Genomic DNA, 16,871 nt, shown 5'->3' with positions numbered 1-16,871 from the left:
AAAAGAAAAAGGGGAAATAAAAGAAAGAGGGGAATAATTGTAGGGGAATATGGAGGGTGGTTTGTCAAAAAAACGAGGAGGAGATGACCCTTTTTTTTTGATGAGACCTGCAAAGAAGATTGGACGTGTGGCTCCCGTAAATCCCAACAAAGAGAGTAAAAGTAGTTGGTGTAAAATAATTTTTATTAATAAATCAAAATCAATGTTATTACCTAATATTGGCACAACTAATTATATTTAACTAAGCAAAATAATGAGCTAAATAAAACTATATTAATACATATAGCTCTTACAAAATAGTGCTTTAAAGAAAAATTAAAGCCAAAGCAAAGCTGTAAGAAAAACTGTAATACTTAAAATATGAAAAAATAATACCAATACATAAAGACTTTAAAAACTCAAAAGAACGCGAAGACAAAAGCAACTTCAACAACGACTGGAGGCCACACCGGGAGTCCACTCAACACCGTTCAATCCACCGTGGGAGGCGCAGTGTTTATGCATGACCAGACTGGCATGCACGGGTATTATTCTCGATCCCAATAGACAATCTTACAACATACTCGGACAGACAAACGGACGACAAGCCAATTAATTAGATTCCGCATATGAAAAGAAAGAGAGATTATTAGGAAAGGCTAAACAAAAGGATTTAGAGTTAGTTTGACTTACCGTATTTGCGGAATAGGTACAGAACTCCGAATCGAGCTCAATTCAGGGTTAGGCTACCCTAGCATCTCTACTGTTGCCCTTATCGCCGACAAATTTAGTGTTGGTTATCCTTTTTGTTCGCCCTTTTTACCTAAAAAAAAAGAGAGAAAAATTAAATTAAAAAAAAAAAAAAAAAACAAGGAAGCAAAAAAATAAAATAATAATAAGCGTGAATATAATTATAGTGCAACTACTTTAAACGTACGAAGACATACACATTTATTTGGTAAAAGGTTGATACCCGATGTACGCCACTTCCACAGCCTCCTCTAGCTCTAAAGGAGAGGAAAGAATGTTCCTGGAGCCATCGAGCCCTGAAAATAAATAAGAAATATTTTATTGTTTTTTTTTAAGAGCACAATTTATATATTTATCATGAATTCGATTTAAAGAGGATGAATTATATCGTTTTTTTTTTTTGAATACTTTAAAATTAATAAATTTTATAACGATATTTAGAAATTCTTGATTTTCAATATGGAAATACACTAGACACAAGGTAAGAAAACGTAGGTCTTAAACAGGTAGGGCGAAGTATGGGGTATTCCAGGAAATAGAATAGGAGAACAGGGATACCATGGTGAGGTGGGGAATTTCTCCAGGCACGGTGCATTACAAAACCGTGTCAAATTAACCGGTTATTCAAACCTATTATAAAAGCTATATGATTCGTTGTCATCTTTTTTTTGTCATCCCTCTAGCAATAAGTTTTAGTTTTTTGTCCACTCTTCCAAGTTCTAGCACATTGACAAGAACTGCGGCCCCATAGACTGAGCTGTCGCCGGTGCAAAAATTTGTCAGCTAGCCAGCCGTCAGTGTGGTAGATCTGCCCCCAAATGATAGAGGTCCCCAGGACAGGACAATTATAAAGGATATAACAATCTCTAAATTATGTAATTGACTTACCAGATTTTTGTCACGCAGTAATGATAAGATGTGTCTTCCTTTCGAATAGTTGATATCTTTAAACTTTTTGCGAGGCTTTTCACGGGATGACTATTCCAAATTCCTATTTAATTCGGGACAAAAAGAAATCCAATTTAATTGTCATTCCAAATTAACATTAACAATCGGCTGAGGATTATAAAGGATATAACAATCTCTAAATTATGTAATTGACTTACCAGATTTTTGTCACGCAGTAATGATAAGATGTGTCTTCCTTTCGAATAGTTGATATCTTTAAACTTTTTGCAAGGCTTTTCACGGGATGACTATTCCAAATTCCTATTTAATTCGGGACAAAAAGAAATCCAATTTAATTGTCATTCCAAATTAACATTAACAATCGGCTGAGGATTATAAAGGATATAACAATCTCTAAATTATGTAATTGACTTACCAGATTTTTGTCACGCAGTAATGATAAGATGTGTTCTTCCTTTCGAATAGTTGATATCTTTAAACTTTTTGCGAGGCTTTTCACGGGATGACTATTCCAAATTCCTATTTAATTCGGGACAAGAAGAAATCCAATTTAATTGACCGCTCGAAATACGTCGTTTGCTGAGAACTCAAAATGGTGGCAATGACTCCTATTTTGTCTTCGTATCGCCAGTAATAGTCTTAAAAATACACCGCAAAGAGATTATTTCTTAAAGCTTATTTTGCTGTTGGCCTCTGATGCTTTCAAAACTTCTTAAATTGTTCAAAACTTTAGTTATTTTTATATTTTCTATTTCCTCTCTGAGTTCAGGAAAAATAGTTTTCAAATACATTTTTAAATTTGTCAATGAAAGTTTTTTCTCGCCTACTCTTTTTGAACAGCTACAAAGGTGCATTTTCTAAGTAACGCTGTAAGGGCAGTTACTGTCAAACACACGCTGTTTTAATAAGAAATATATAACAATTATTTCTGTTCTTTTAAAAATGTACGCGCATTTTTATGGTGGATTTGCCGAACAAATGTCTGACAGCTAGGTCTGAATTCGTCTCCTGCGTGGTCTTTTACTTTGTTTATGAGTTTTCGGCCTTTACCCAGCTAAAAGTATCATTATTTTATTTAGTGCCCTTTAGGACCAGTAACTAGCTGTTTTTGATTTTTTAAAACACCAAAGTTGAATTTAGGCATAAGTTCACCCTGCTTCTGTTTATACCCTACACCACATAGTGGTAAGGGTATTATGTCTTTGTGCATTTGTTTGTAACATGGAGAAGGAAACGAGATAGACCCATAGTTACTTTTGAGAACCTTCATAGAATCACTTTCTGAGTCGATTTATGCATGTCAGTCCGTCTGTCCGTCCGTCCGTCTGTCCATGTATTCTTGTGAACAAAATGCAGGTCGCATTTATTATCCGATTGAGATGAAATTTTCCAAACAATATTTTTTTGGCCCAAGGACGAACCCTATTGAAATTGGTGAGAATCGGATCAAATTTAGATATAGCTCCCATATATATCTTCATCCGATTTCGGGTTAAATGTGCACCAAATGTCCACTATCAGTCCAAATTACCTGAATTTTGGCACACCCAACCGAGTTCGGCCTAGAAGCAAGTATATCAAATTTGAAGAAAATCGGTTCAGATATAGCTATAGCTCCCATATATATCTTTCATCCGATTTGATCTTTAAGTCCCTCACATTCCTACTGTGCACTCCACAACCGTGATATTTGGTACCAGGTATTAGATGGAGCACAGATAAAAGATACAGCCCAGAAATAGCTGTTTGTAATTTAACCAAATCGGTTCAGATTTGGATATAGCTCCCATATACATCTTCATCCGATTTCGGGTTAATTGTGCACCAAATGGCCGATATAAGTCCAAATGGACTGAATTTTAGTACATCGGACCAAATTCAGCCTAGAAGCAAGTATATCAAATTTAGTGAAAATCGGTTCAGATATAGATATAGCAACCATATATATGTTTCATCCGATTTAGTGTTTTAGTCCCTTACATTCGTAATATTCACTCCACAACCGTGATATTAGGTACCAGGTATTAGATGGAGCACAGGAATAGCTGTTTTAAATTTTACCGAAATCGGTTCAAATTTGGATATAGCTCCCATACATATCTTCATCCGATTTCGGGTGATTGACCACCAAATGGCCGTAATAGCATCAATTTTGGCAAATCCGACCGAAACCAGCTTAGAAGCAAGTACACCAATTTTAGTAAAAATCGGTTCAGATATAGCTATAGCTCCCATATATATCTTCATCCGATTTCGTGTTAATTGTGCATCAAATGGCCAATATCAGCCCAAATGGCATGAATTTTCGTACATAAGACCGAATTCAGTCTAGAAGCTAATACGTCAAATTTGGAGAAACCCGGCTCAGAGATAGCTATAATTCGTAAAATGCACGATAGAATTAGATAGATTTTGATTTTGTACCAAATATCTCATAGAGCTCTGAAATGCCCTGTATAAACCTTTTTACGAGAGCTCTACTAAATATGCATAGTGGTGTAGGGTATCATATAGTCGGCCCCGCCCGACTTTTGAGCTTTCCTTACTGGTTTTAAAATAGAATCTATCTTGTCATATCCCTCTGTCTATTCGCACGATACCTATCAAAGGGAGTTTCTGATTGGTATTTGTAATATTTTTAACAAAGAGCCCTATAATTTCAGATTATGTTTGAAGAAAGTTCAAAATCTCATGCAAATTTCATAGGTGGGAAAATGGTCAATAATGGTCGGCATATACTTTTACCTCTCTCTCAAAAGATACAAATTTGGACAATAATTATAAAATGTTACATCCGTTTTCGAGATTCATTAAACATAGTACCTTTTAACATTTTCGACTATGTTACATGAAGTTCGACACCTCAATACCCTGGCCTAAATCGTCAAAATACGGAATATCTAAAGGTACCCTTATATAAGCGTTATGGGGAAACGTGGATATATATGGAAAATGTTATGCATCTGGAGGTAAAACCCATTAGATGCTCTAAAAACGGAATCTAAAACAAATTGCCGATGTGTGCTATAGGAAAACTTGGGTTCAAATAAGCAATATTCCGACTTAGGATTTAGAACCATTTACAAACTACACGTACCAAATTTTAGACATATGAGTTAAAAAATGCGGCCTACATCGTCAAAATGCGAAAAATCCGAAGGTACACTGAATTGGACATATATAGTAAAACGTAGACCCATATAGAATATTGTCTACAACCGATGAAGATAGAATCCGTTACAAACTCTAAATACCAAATTTAAAATAATTCTGTGAAAAAAATCATGTGACTAAAAAAATACCGAATATCGGGTTATGTCGTTGTATGGAGGCTATAAGAAAACGTGAACCGATGAGAAAAACGATGAGACCTATTTGGCAGTGTTAATGTCATATTTCTTCTGTTGTCATATGGCTGAAGTTATAATGAAAACGAAGCGTGAATAGCTAGTTGCTTAATAAATCCATTATTTGGTAAAGAGATTATTTGCTGGGTAAGAGCCAAAAACTCATGAACAAAACGAAAGGCCACCCACGAGACGAATTCAGACCTTGCCGACAAATATTCGAGAAATCCACTATAAAAATGGGCGTGCTTTTTAACTTAACAACATTTTTTTGTAATATTTATAATTAAAACAATGTGCTTTGAGAGCAGCTGGTTTTACTGCGTTACCTAGAAAATACACCCCGCTCATAACCCAATAATTCTCATTTATTCACAACCCTTAAAAAGAGTAAGCGAGAAAAAGTTTTTATTGACAAATAAATAATATATTTAAAAACTAACTTTTCAATGAGAAAAATATAAAAATAAATAAAATTTGAAACAATTTAAGAAATTTCAAAATCATTAGAACAGAAATGCGAACATCAGAAGAAGCTGAAAGAAATGATCTCTTTGCTGTGTATTTGTAAGACCATTACTAGCGATACGAAGATGGAAGGGGGAATCATTGGCAGCATATTGAGTTGTACGCAAAAGATGTATTTCGAGCGATCAATTTAATTTGAAGTTTTTTTTCCGGAATTACAAATGAAAATGGGATAGTCATCCCGCGGAAAGACTCACAACATGTTTTCAGATATCAACTAACATTTTATTCGCAAAGGAATTCCACATCTCATCATTGTTTGCTATTTGATATGAACCTTTTAATCCAATTTGCAGTAAGAGCATGACACAATCACCATAACTTCGTGATAAAAATTTGATAAGTCAGATATATATTTTTGAATCAAATACTTTCTGTACAATACACCACCACTCACTGAACTGAAATTATTATACGGACCGCATTTATATACCGTTTTATGTGTTGTCGGTCTTAGTGTTCACAATTGTATCCTATCGTAAAATATTAACATAATAAAGGACAAAAGATCAGCTCATACTCAACTTTATTCCCTTCCATATATATTGAAAAACAAGTAAAATAGTATCAGTCGGTTTTGCCGACAGATGTATACCCCCAGCCTTGAGTTATGAACGTGACAGATTTGGACTATATCGGCTACTTCTTGTACTTTATATGAGATAGGTGCACATTTTCGGAAATATGCGTCAGGTAACAGATATAGCGGACCGAAGTATTCCATTTTCATACTTCATCTAATACAGATAAAATATATTGGTATGTGCAAAATTCTATTTATCTAATTTTATGCGAAATCATAAATTCCGACAAATTACATATTCATATCAGAATACTGGTTAAGAGAAATATTTAGATATAGCAAGTTGTTAAGAATCACCGACTTGTTTCGCAAGTTATGACAATAATAAGTTGGCAGGTCTTGTGTTAATGAAAATATTGAGAAGCTCCAAGTCTGGATAGAATCGGATGTTAATTTTGCGTTTTATGAGCTCGTGGATACTCAACATTTTGATCCTTTTTGGGCAGGTACCAGAAGGAGTGGACCGATATATCCCATCTTCACACCAGATCTTGAGTTAGTAGAAATAATGGGACGTGTGTAATATAAAGAGAACCGGATGTTTATTTCGGATTCTTTCCTCGTTTTGATTATTCAAAACTGTCATCCTTTGTGTGGGAGGTACCAGAACGAATGGTCCGATTTCTACCATCTTTATAAAAGATCTTGCGTTTATAAAAACATTGAGACGTGCTAATTCTTAAATGTTAATTTAGTGTTTTAAGAGCTTGATGGATATTCAAAATTTCGACCTTTTGTGGAGGTGGTACTTGATGGAGTGGACCGATATTATCCATTTTTGCACCTGATCTAGAACTGACGTAAATATCAGGATTTGCAAAGTTGGAACATAATCGGATTATCGATTCTCTCTCTGTGCAGAAAATATATATTTTTTTTTGAAAATCTCGATCATTTGTGTGGGAGGTACCAGAAGGAGTGGACCGATATATTCCATCTTAACACCAGACCTTGGGTTACATTTAATATTGGCATGTGTGAAATTTTAAGACAATCGGACTCTTATATCACATTTTATGAGAATTTAAATTATTGAAAATATTGATCCTTTGTGGGGGAGGTACCAGAAGGTACCGATCTTGTCCATTTTCACACTTAACCTAGTACTGACGCAAATATTAAGATTTGCAAAGTTTGAGCAAAATCGGATTATCGTTTCTCTTTCTGTGCAAAAAATATTTTTTTTTTTCAAATTTCGACCATTTGTGGGGGAGGTACCAGAAGGAATGGACCGATATATTCCATCTTAACATCAGACCTTGGGTTAACATAAATATTGGCATGTGTGAAATTTGAAGACAATCGGACTCTTATATCACATTTTATAAGAGATGTAATTATTCAAAATTTTGACCATTTGTGGGGGAGGTACTTGATGGAGTGGACCGATATTGTCCATTTTCACACTTGACCTAGCACTGACGCAAATATTAAGATTTGCAAAGTTGGAGCAAAATCGGATTACCGTTTCTCTTTCTGTGCAAAAACTAAATTTTTCGAAAATTTCGAACTTTTGTGGGGGAGGTACCAGAAGGAGTGGACCGATATTGCCCATCTCCGAACTCGATCTAAGTTTGACAAAAATATTACGATGTACCAAGTTTGGACCAAATCGGATACTCCCTTCGAGAGTTATCGTGCGCACCAGCCAGCCAGACAGACAGACGGACGGACGGACGGACGGACATCGCTAGATCGACTCCAAATGTTCTGAAACGGATTTGGTCCAAAGAGACCTAGGGTCTAAAACCCTTATTTCGACTAGGCACGTTTTGATATATACCCGTATCAAATGATATATACCCTCTGTAGCCATATGGCTGAGGGTATAATAAACCAGTAAAGAAAGGCCAAAAGTCGGGCGGGCCACTTTATGATGCCCTGCACCCCTTGGCATATTTAGAAGACCTACAAATAACACATAATTTGCGAGAATTATAGGAAATATCTGAATTAATCCAAACTTGGTACATCGCAATATTTTTGACAAACTTAGATAGAGTTCGAAGATGGACAATATCGGTTCAATCCTTCTGTTCCTCCCCCACAAAAGATCAAAAATGTCACAGGAAATAATTTACCGGATACAAGAATAAATTATCATTAATTTTTTTGACAATTTGCCAAACTCTTAATATTTTTTTCATTATATACCTCCCGCACAAAGGGTCAAAATTTTGAATAATCGTAACTCTTATAAAATGCGAAGCAAGCATCCAATTCTCTGTAAATTTTACAGATCCCTATACTTTGGCTAGCTAAGACCTAGTGTGAAGATGGTACATATCGATTTACTCCATCTGGTACCTCTCCAACAAGGGCGTCAACATTTTAGTAACCATGAATAAAATGCGGAATGGACATTTGATTATTTGTAAAATCCAAATATTTCTATCAATACAAGATCGGGTGTGAAAATGGAATATATCAGCCCACTCACTCCGGTAGTTCCCCAGGGTGAAAGAAAAAACTGCAACCAAATTCAGACTGCTGTCATTTCTAAGCCACTCGTCCGACAGCTGTTAAAAATATTCCAGTGACAGCTCATTATATTGTTTACAAGCGTTCAAAAGCATTTTGGTGAGAATCATCCAAAATTGTGACCCTTTGTGGGGGAGGTACTTTTTGGAATGGATCACACATGACCCAGCACTGATGCAAATAATAATATTTGCAAAGTTGAAGCAAAATTTGATTATCTTTTCTCTTTCTGTGCAAAAAATATGCATTTTGAAAATTTCGACTTTTTGTGGGGGAGGTACCAGAAGGAGAGGACCGACATTGCCCATCTGCGAACACGATCTAAGTTTGACAAAAATATTTCGATGTACCAAGTTTGTACCAAATCGGATACTCTTCGAGAGTTATCGTGCGCACCAGCCAGAGAGACAGACAGACGGACCGACATCGCTAGATCGACTCCAAATGTTCTGAAACGGATATGGTCCAAAGAGATCTAGGGTCTAAAACCTTTATTTATTCGCACTAAGCACGCGCCACCCAAGAATGGTTACAAAATGAGGTTCTTCGCTTCATTTCCAGCGCACAATGGCCACCAAAATCTCCGTATGCCAATCCGTTGGACTATCGTTTCTGGAGTATTTTGAAAAGCAAGATTGGCACTAAAAAATGCCAATGTGTCGATCACCTCAATTAAGCGCTTTGCCGAGAACGGACCGCAGAGCAACATTCGGGCAGCGTGTGACAGTTTCATTGGCCGTTTGAAGGCCATAATTCGTGCCAAAGGTAACCAATTCGAATAAATCTAAACTTATTCTAAAATTTGAAGCTATTTCCGACATTTTTGCTTTCATTCAATAAAATTTAAAAAAAATATATATATATAAAAATTATGGCTCTTGTTGCAGTTTATTATCTCAACCGTATATGTAATATCAGCCCAAATTCAATCGATTTTTTCATATTCATCCGAATTTTTCCATTCAGTGAAACTCAGTCCGGCATCTATCTACTACTTCAATAAATATTTTTTAATATAATTCTTATAGAAGTCATGTTACTTGGTACTAGAGGTACAAAACCCATATCCAACTCTGAATCTGAAAATCGATTCAGAGTTGGATATAGTTCCCAAATTGTGACTACTCTAAAACCATGATGCGGATTCCAATAAGGTTTATAGTTGGTATGATCTACCTCACATAAATTTCCAATATACACTTTTTTGTTACGGGAGCTCTACTAAATACGCATAGTGGTGCAGGGTATCATATAGTCGGACCAACCCCCCGACTTTGACCCTTCCTTACTGGTTTTATAAATCGAAACCAAACATAATTTAATCTTTTAACAACATTTATGAAATAACTCATATCCGACTGTTGCTTTGGCACCATCAACCATTGCAACTATTCCGTTTTGTTGTATAATTTTAAGTGAGCGTGTGTCTGTGTATATTTAGCTTATTTTTTTTCTAGAAAATCAACAAAGAACTGAATCGGGCATGGAAATGAACATTCCTTAAATAAATGTATATGTGTGTGTATAATAGAAACCTACAATCGTACATTATGGACACAATTAAGAACAAAGCCATATCACAAACATATCGCCCAAAAATGCTAGCAGCAGCAGTAGCAGCCTCTACAATCAGATTTGTTCTCAAGCACTTGATTTTGAGACGCGCTCACACACACACACACGCATAGCCAGGCTTGGCCAACAGTCGGTCACTGAACACACACACACACACCCAAACGCAAACACCAAAAGTGTTTATTCACTTTTCATAAAGTTTTGTTAGTTAGTTCTCATACTCGGCAAGAAAACAAATTCTCTGGCCGTAAAGTGATCCTCGATGGTGGGTTTGCGTGTGTGGGGATTAAAAATTCTGGTCATATTTATATATTGCAAAGTTGTCTAATAATTTTTTGGTTTGAAGAACTCTAGGGATGCTTTAGACCATACGAGACCACGAGGTGAAACAGATCAAATTTGTTGTTATGCTGAAAGATACATAAACGATGACATGTGCGTAGAGGAATAGAGAACACGTATCACGGACTTTACTTGGGGGGAAATAGTTAGATCGTCTTCTAGTAATTGACTTTCCGATCATAAATTTTTATTTCGACTCAAAAATATGCCACGATATACATAAATTTACGAAAAAATTTTGGATTTATTATGTTTGTTTTTTAGTTTGAAAAAGTCGCCGGAGACCCTACAATGTCTATATATTCTTGATAAGCATAAACATCCAATTGAGAAACTAAAACTTATAACGAAGTTTCATGTAATATTTTCTATTTTAACATTTCTGTTAAGCTCAAAGTCGAAAACGGCAGAAGAAACGCCCTACTGTTAATATTAAAGTAGCAAAAAACAGTAAGTTCGGAAGGGCCGAACTAATTTGGAAATCCGTTAAAATCTTAAAAATACCTAATATAGCCGTTATACTGGAGTCTATACGAAGACGTGGACCTGCACAGGCAATGTTTGTCATGAGCCATCACAATATTCAAATACGAAACTTGAAAAAATCATCCGGTGAACAATATAGAAAAAATCATAAAAATCCGAATATATGGAGGTACCGTTATATGGGAGCTATACGAAATCGACCTGTATAGTCGAAATTTATGACTCGATTGTAGGTTAAGGACGTATTTTTAGAAATTTCTTAAAAAGGTTCTATACATGATAGCCCAAAGCTTCAAGCTTAAAGTGTTCGGAAGTAACATTGAATTTTGCAACCCACCTCGCTTTGGGCAACACATTTAGACTACATTTTCTGCAGTTGGCAGTTAAACATACTTCAGTTGAAAATTGGTGGTGCCGGTGGTCAGAGGCCGGCCAACAACTGCCTTCATCAAATCTATTTCCTGCTTTTATTTCATGTGCATTGTATATATATATATATTTTACACACAAATTATAGTTCGACATCAAAATCTGGAAAATGTGCTTTTGGTGCATTTCATTCCCTATATTATGCTGATAGGATTCCGGACGGGGGGATATCAATTAGTAATTGCTGTCTTATAGGAATGGTGTTGGCATGCAAAAAAGTTGTGGTGGAAATTGTGTTGGTAGAAACTGTATGCCAATCCAACATGTGATATCCTCTCTATATATCAGTTTTGGTTATAATAAACCAGTAATGAAAAGTCAAAAGTTAGGCGGGGATGACTATATGATACCCTACCCCATTATGCATAATTAGTAGAGCTCCCGTAACAAAATACCACCTAGTCTGAATTCGGTCGGATATGCCGAAATTCAGGCCTTTGATCCTCAAAAGTAACTGTGGGTCTATCTCGCTTCCTTTTCCATGTTACAAACGAATGCACAAAGACATAATACACTTACCATTATGTGGTGTAGGGTATAAAAAGGAAGGAATGTGGCGAATTGCGGTAACCTTAGGTCTGAAGACTCAAATGTTGTATCCTCATTCTTTCGTCATTGTGGGGAAGTTAATACTGTTTGGAAAAGCAAAATAATCCGTCAAATTACTTCATAAGGAAAGAATTAAATTTAGATACTTACCTAGATCAGAACTTTGTTCTTCCACTTTTCTTGTCTTTCACGGATTTTCTGGTTATTGATATTTTTGTAAGGTACAATGCTTCGTTTCTTTTTTTTCTTTCAATGCTTCGTTTCTTTTTTTTCGATATTTCAAAATTCAAAATTAAATAAATTTTTAAGAAAATGTGTCAACACATGTAATAAAGTTTTCAATGCCCTCCTGCAATTTATGAAAAAAGCCAATTCAAAGTTTCATATATATATATATATATATATATATATATATATATATATATATATATATATATATATATATATATATATATATATATATATATATATATATATATATATATATATATATATATATATAAATGTAAGTTGTGTTAGTTACTACGCTTATAACTTACGAACCGCTGGACTGATTTTAACGATTCACACAAATTCGGAGTTGTCTCCTCTCCGAAAAGGATAATATCCAAAAAAATCGCGTAAAAATGTGATATATTAACATTTTCATTTTGACTTTTCAAATGTACAAATTCGAATATAAATACAAATTTATTTAATTTACTTGATTTCTTGAGAACTGAAATTGATGGCGGGTTACATGGAAGTGTAGTACCGAATTTTGTGGTGGGGAATCGGAATATATGATATCGAAATAATTTAACGCGGTCACACCAAAAGAAATATAAATATTGATTAAAAGATAATTACTTTTTCGAAATCACTAAAAAATCAATTTGTATTACCATATTGAATTCAGTGGATTTTTTGTGAACAAAATAAAAAATAATTTTTCACTATATACAATTTTTCACCAAAAAAAAAAAAAAAAAAGAAATAAGTGTGAAATACGATGTTAACTGACATCTACCTTTCAACTACAGAGCCGACATCGTGGTTCAGATGGAAGATGCGAACACATTTAAACAACCAAAAATGACAGAAAAAGCCTAATGGAGCTCATTTCAAAGCGTGGACCTACTTCTTTCATGTGACAATAATCCGTCCAATGAGAGCTCAAATGCAAAATTCTTTGGGAATACAATCAGTAAAATACCAAATATAAAGGGTGGGAAATAGTAGAGCGAATGAGACTCTTAGTAAGAAAAGGAATTCTATCCTTCCAGAAATTCTTCACAAACATTCAAGATACCTTAAATCACTTTTGCAGGTCATGATATTGAACATAACTCACGATAAGGCTACATCCCGATTTCATATTTATATAACCATCATATGATTTAAGCTATTTTTGGGGTCTTGGCCACTTTTTTCATTGTTTGGCCCTTATTTGGCATCTTTTTCTCTAAGCTGTTAGGGAACCATCATACAGATAATGGCCACATAGAAATTTATTTAAGTAAAGTCCAAGTCCACTTTCACATATAATGTGTGGTCAGAAAAGAAAATTTTGTATTCTATTGAATTTGTAACTCCCAAGAGAATATCGGTTGGAAACGTAGATTTGGGATATACATATACAATATGAAATAAATTGTGGAAACATGAACAAACTACAAATATATGAAAATAGCACAGGACCGAATATTTGTTGAATCGTCATTGAATTATACTATGATGAAAAATATGGTGGACAAAACTATTTTTACTCATTTAAATCGCCCGAAATTTTTTTCGGTTTGACATGCTATGTTGTTCTGCTATATTTTTGATTTGGGCTCTATTTGTCATATTGGATTATAAGGGGTAGAAGAATGTTTTCAATGTAGGTCGATGTCTCGGAGTAGTGCCCATATAAAGGTACCTCCTGATTTTACCATATTTCAAAGGATTTGGCTAAAAATGTGTATTTGGGGGTGAAAATCTTACACAAAAATTTTAACATATGTACAAATTTTAGAATTTTTTCCATATAATAGTACCCCCGCAAGTCCACCCTTTGGCGGACAAACAGACCGACATGATTAGGGGGACTTATAAGAACTCTAATGGATAATCTGCGGTGCTAATGGTTTTAAAAATGTAATTGACTTTGGCTATTCTTAATTCTTTCAGCCCTCAATTATGAGGTGTACAAAATACAACAAATTCCAAATTACTGCTTATTTGACTGGAAAAATTTGCATACTAAAAATTGATTTGATAAGATGGGATAAGACTGATATATACTTTTTAATAGATTTGTATAGCACATCCACACCTTTGAAGCCCACGGTTTAAATATTGAAGCCCACGGCTTAAATATGGGTACAGGTATTTTAAAACACTTTTAATCGACCAATACGCGAAAATTGATATCAATTATGACGAACATTTAGTGATGTTACAAATGGAATGAAAAATTAATATACCCTCCTTTCCAAGATGGATGATATAATAGCATTAAAGACTAAGATGGGATAAGACTGATATATACTTTTTAATAGCCAAAAAGAGTAGGCTTCTATTCTGACCCTCATCTTATCCCCATGCAAAATTTCGTAAGGATCGGGCCATAAATGCGATCTGTATATGATATCCTACTCTCCAAAAAGAGTAGGCTTCTATTCTGACCCTCATCTTATCCCCATGCAAAATTTCGTAAGGATCGGGCCATAAATGCGATCTGTATATGATATCCTGATATCCTAACTACTTAGTTTTGTTAGCTGTAGAAATATTACCAAATGTTTAATTCAAAATGAAAATATGCCAAAAATATGACAAAATTGAAAAAATATGAGAAAACTTTACAAAATCAATATTTTCATCTTTAGAGAGATATTTTTATGCGATTTTTTAGGCGTTTTTTTCTTTTCTGCAAAGAGGCCATTCTGAATTAATGAGAACTGTCGAAATCAGTTCAGCCGTTCTCGACATAAAATAGATCTTTCAAGCATATCTTCCTTGATAGACATATATATCGCACATATTTTGCTATATATCCGATTTGTTGGATAATAACATCAATGTAAAGGTCAGAAGTAACCTTGAATTCAGTAAATTTTTTTGTGAACAAAGTAAAGAATAATTTTTCACTATATACAAATTTTCACCAAAAAATGAAATTAGTGGGAAATACGATGTTAACTGACATCTACCTTTCAACTCCAGGGCCGACATCGTGGTTCAGCTGGAAGATGCGAACGCATTTGAACAAACAAAAATTACGGAAAAAGCCTAATGGGGCTCATTTCAAAGCGTGGAACTACTTCTTTCCTGTCACAATAATCCGTCCAATGTACATTCAGAAAAATACCAAATATTAAGGGTGGAAAATAGTACAGCGAATGGGACTCTTAGTAAGAAAAGGATTTCTTTCCTTCCAGAAATTTTTCCCAAACATTCAAGATACCTTAAATCGCTTTTTCAGGTCATGATATCGATCATAACTCACGGATAAGGGTACAACACGATTTCATATTTATATATCCATTGTATGATTTAAGCTATTTTTGGTGTCTTGGTCACTTTTTTTAATATTTTGGCCATTATTTGGCATCTTTGTTTCTAAGGAGGTAGAGAACCTCTTCACATAAAGTTTGAAATTTTCAGAGAAGGGCCCATTTTGGTCTTGACCTCATTCATTAATTGATTTGGCTACCCTGGGGTAGGGAACCATCATACAGATAATTGCCACATAGGAATTTATTTAAGTCCCCACATTGGAGTATCCCCAAGTCCACTTTCACATCTAATTGGTGGTCAGAAAAGAAAATTTTGTTTTCTATTGAATTTGGAACCCCCAAGAGAATATTGGTTTTTGTATAACCCTTTTTGGTATAACCCTTATATAAATGTATCCCTGATTTCAGCTGTGACCGTGGTCTTGGCCACGTTTTTCAACTGATTTGGCCATTATTTGCTGTATTTAGGCTTCTTTGTGAGTAGAGAACCATCTTAGAGAAAAATGTCAACATACGTAAATATTTTGGTCTTACTATGAACAAGAACATAGACTTTTTGGAAACTCTAATGCGCAAATTGAGTTGCTATGGTAATGGGTGTAAAAGCGTAATTAACTTATAACTATTCAGAAATTATTTTGCTCTCTTTCCATAGTTATTTATTTCTATTTAGTCGAATCAATATTTATATTAGAATTTGTTCACCTTTATGAGCTAGATTTGTGAAATATTATGCTATGCAAAATTTGCATTAAAGACTAAAACTACGGGCCGGCAACGCGGACCGGGCCAGCTATATATATATATATATATATATATATATATATATATATATATATATATATATATATATATATATATATATATATATATATATATATATATATATATATATATATATATATATATATATATATATATATATATATATATATATATATATAGACTCTTTAGATATTTTTTAAGCGAAAAACGTTTATATGTACAATTTTGAAAATTTTATGAGTTAAATATAGGGCAAAGGGCAACCGATCCATACCAATACATATCTAAAAAATATTTTTTTTCTGAGTTTTCGGCGTTTCTAGCTATTATTTGTGATCACGTTTTTAAGAGTTAATTAATAAAAACTTTAAAATGGCCATAACTCCTTAAATATTGAGTTTTTGGCGCTTTTAGCTATTATTTGTGATCACGTTTTTAAGAGTTAATTAATAAAAACTTTAAAATGGCCATAACCGCTTAAATATTGAGTTTTTGGCGTGTTTAGCTATTATTTGTGATCACTTTTTTAAGCACGAATTAATAAAAACTTTATAATGACCATAAATGGCCATATTTAAGCTATTATTTGTGATCACTTTTGTAAGCACGAATTAATAAAAACTTTAAACTGGCCATAACTCCTTAAATATTGAGTTTTCGGCG

The 16,871-nt window shown here is 34.2% G+C and overlaps 2 long non-coding RNA genes across 2 annotated transcripts; both read right to left on the bottom strand.

Annotated features, from left to right (window-relative positions):
- Positions 1 to 68: 68 nt before the first annotated feature.
- Positions 69 to 2,158, bottom strand: LOC131800994 (uncharacterized). The gene is made up of 5 exons (XR_009341657.1): positions 2,054 to 2,158; positions 1,836 to 1,938; positions 1,618 to 1,720; positions 927 to 1,025; positions 69 to 802 (listed from the first exon to the last, which is right to left on the bottom strand). It is a non-coding gene; the product is annotated as an uncharacterized LOC131800994 (long non-coding RNA).
- Positions 2,159 to 9,722: 7,564 nt separating this feature from the next.
- LOC131800993 (uncharacterized) lies at positions 9,723 to 12,301 on the bottom strand. Its single transcript, XR_009341656.1, has 3 exons — positions 12,109 to 12,301; positions 11,929 to 12,015; positions 9,723 to 10,562 (listed from the first exon to the last, which is right to left on the bottom strand). It is a non-coding gene; the product is annotated as an uncharacterized LOC131800993 (long non-coding RNA).
- Positions 12,302 to 16,871: the final 4,570 nt, after the last annotated feature.

The sequence above is a fragment of the Musca domestica genome, unplaced genomic scaffold, assembly GCF_030504385.1.
Source record: "Musca domestica strain aabys unplaced genomic scaffold, Musca_domestica.polishedcontigs.V.1.1 137, whole genome shotgun sequence".
NCBI lineage: Eukaryota > Metazoa > Arthropoda > Insecta > Diptera > Muscidae > Musca > Musca domestica.
This window is presented reverse-complemented; position numbering and strand designations above follow the sequence as displayed.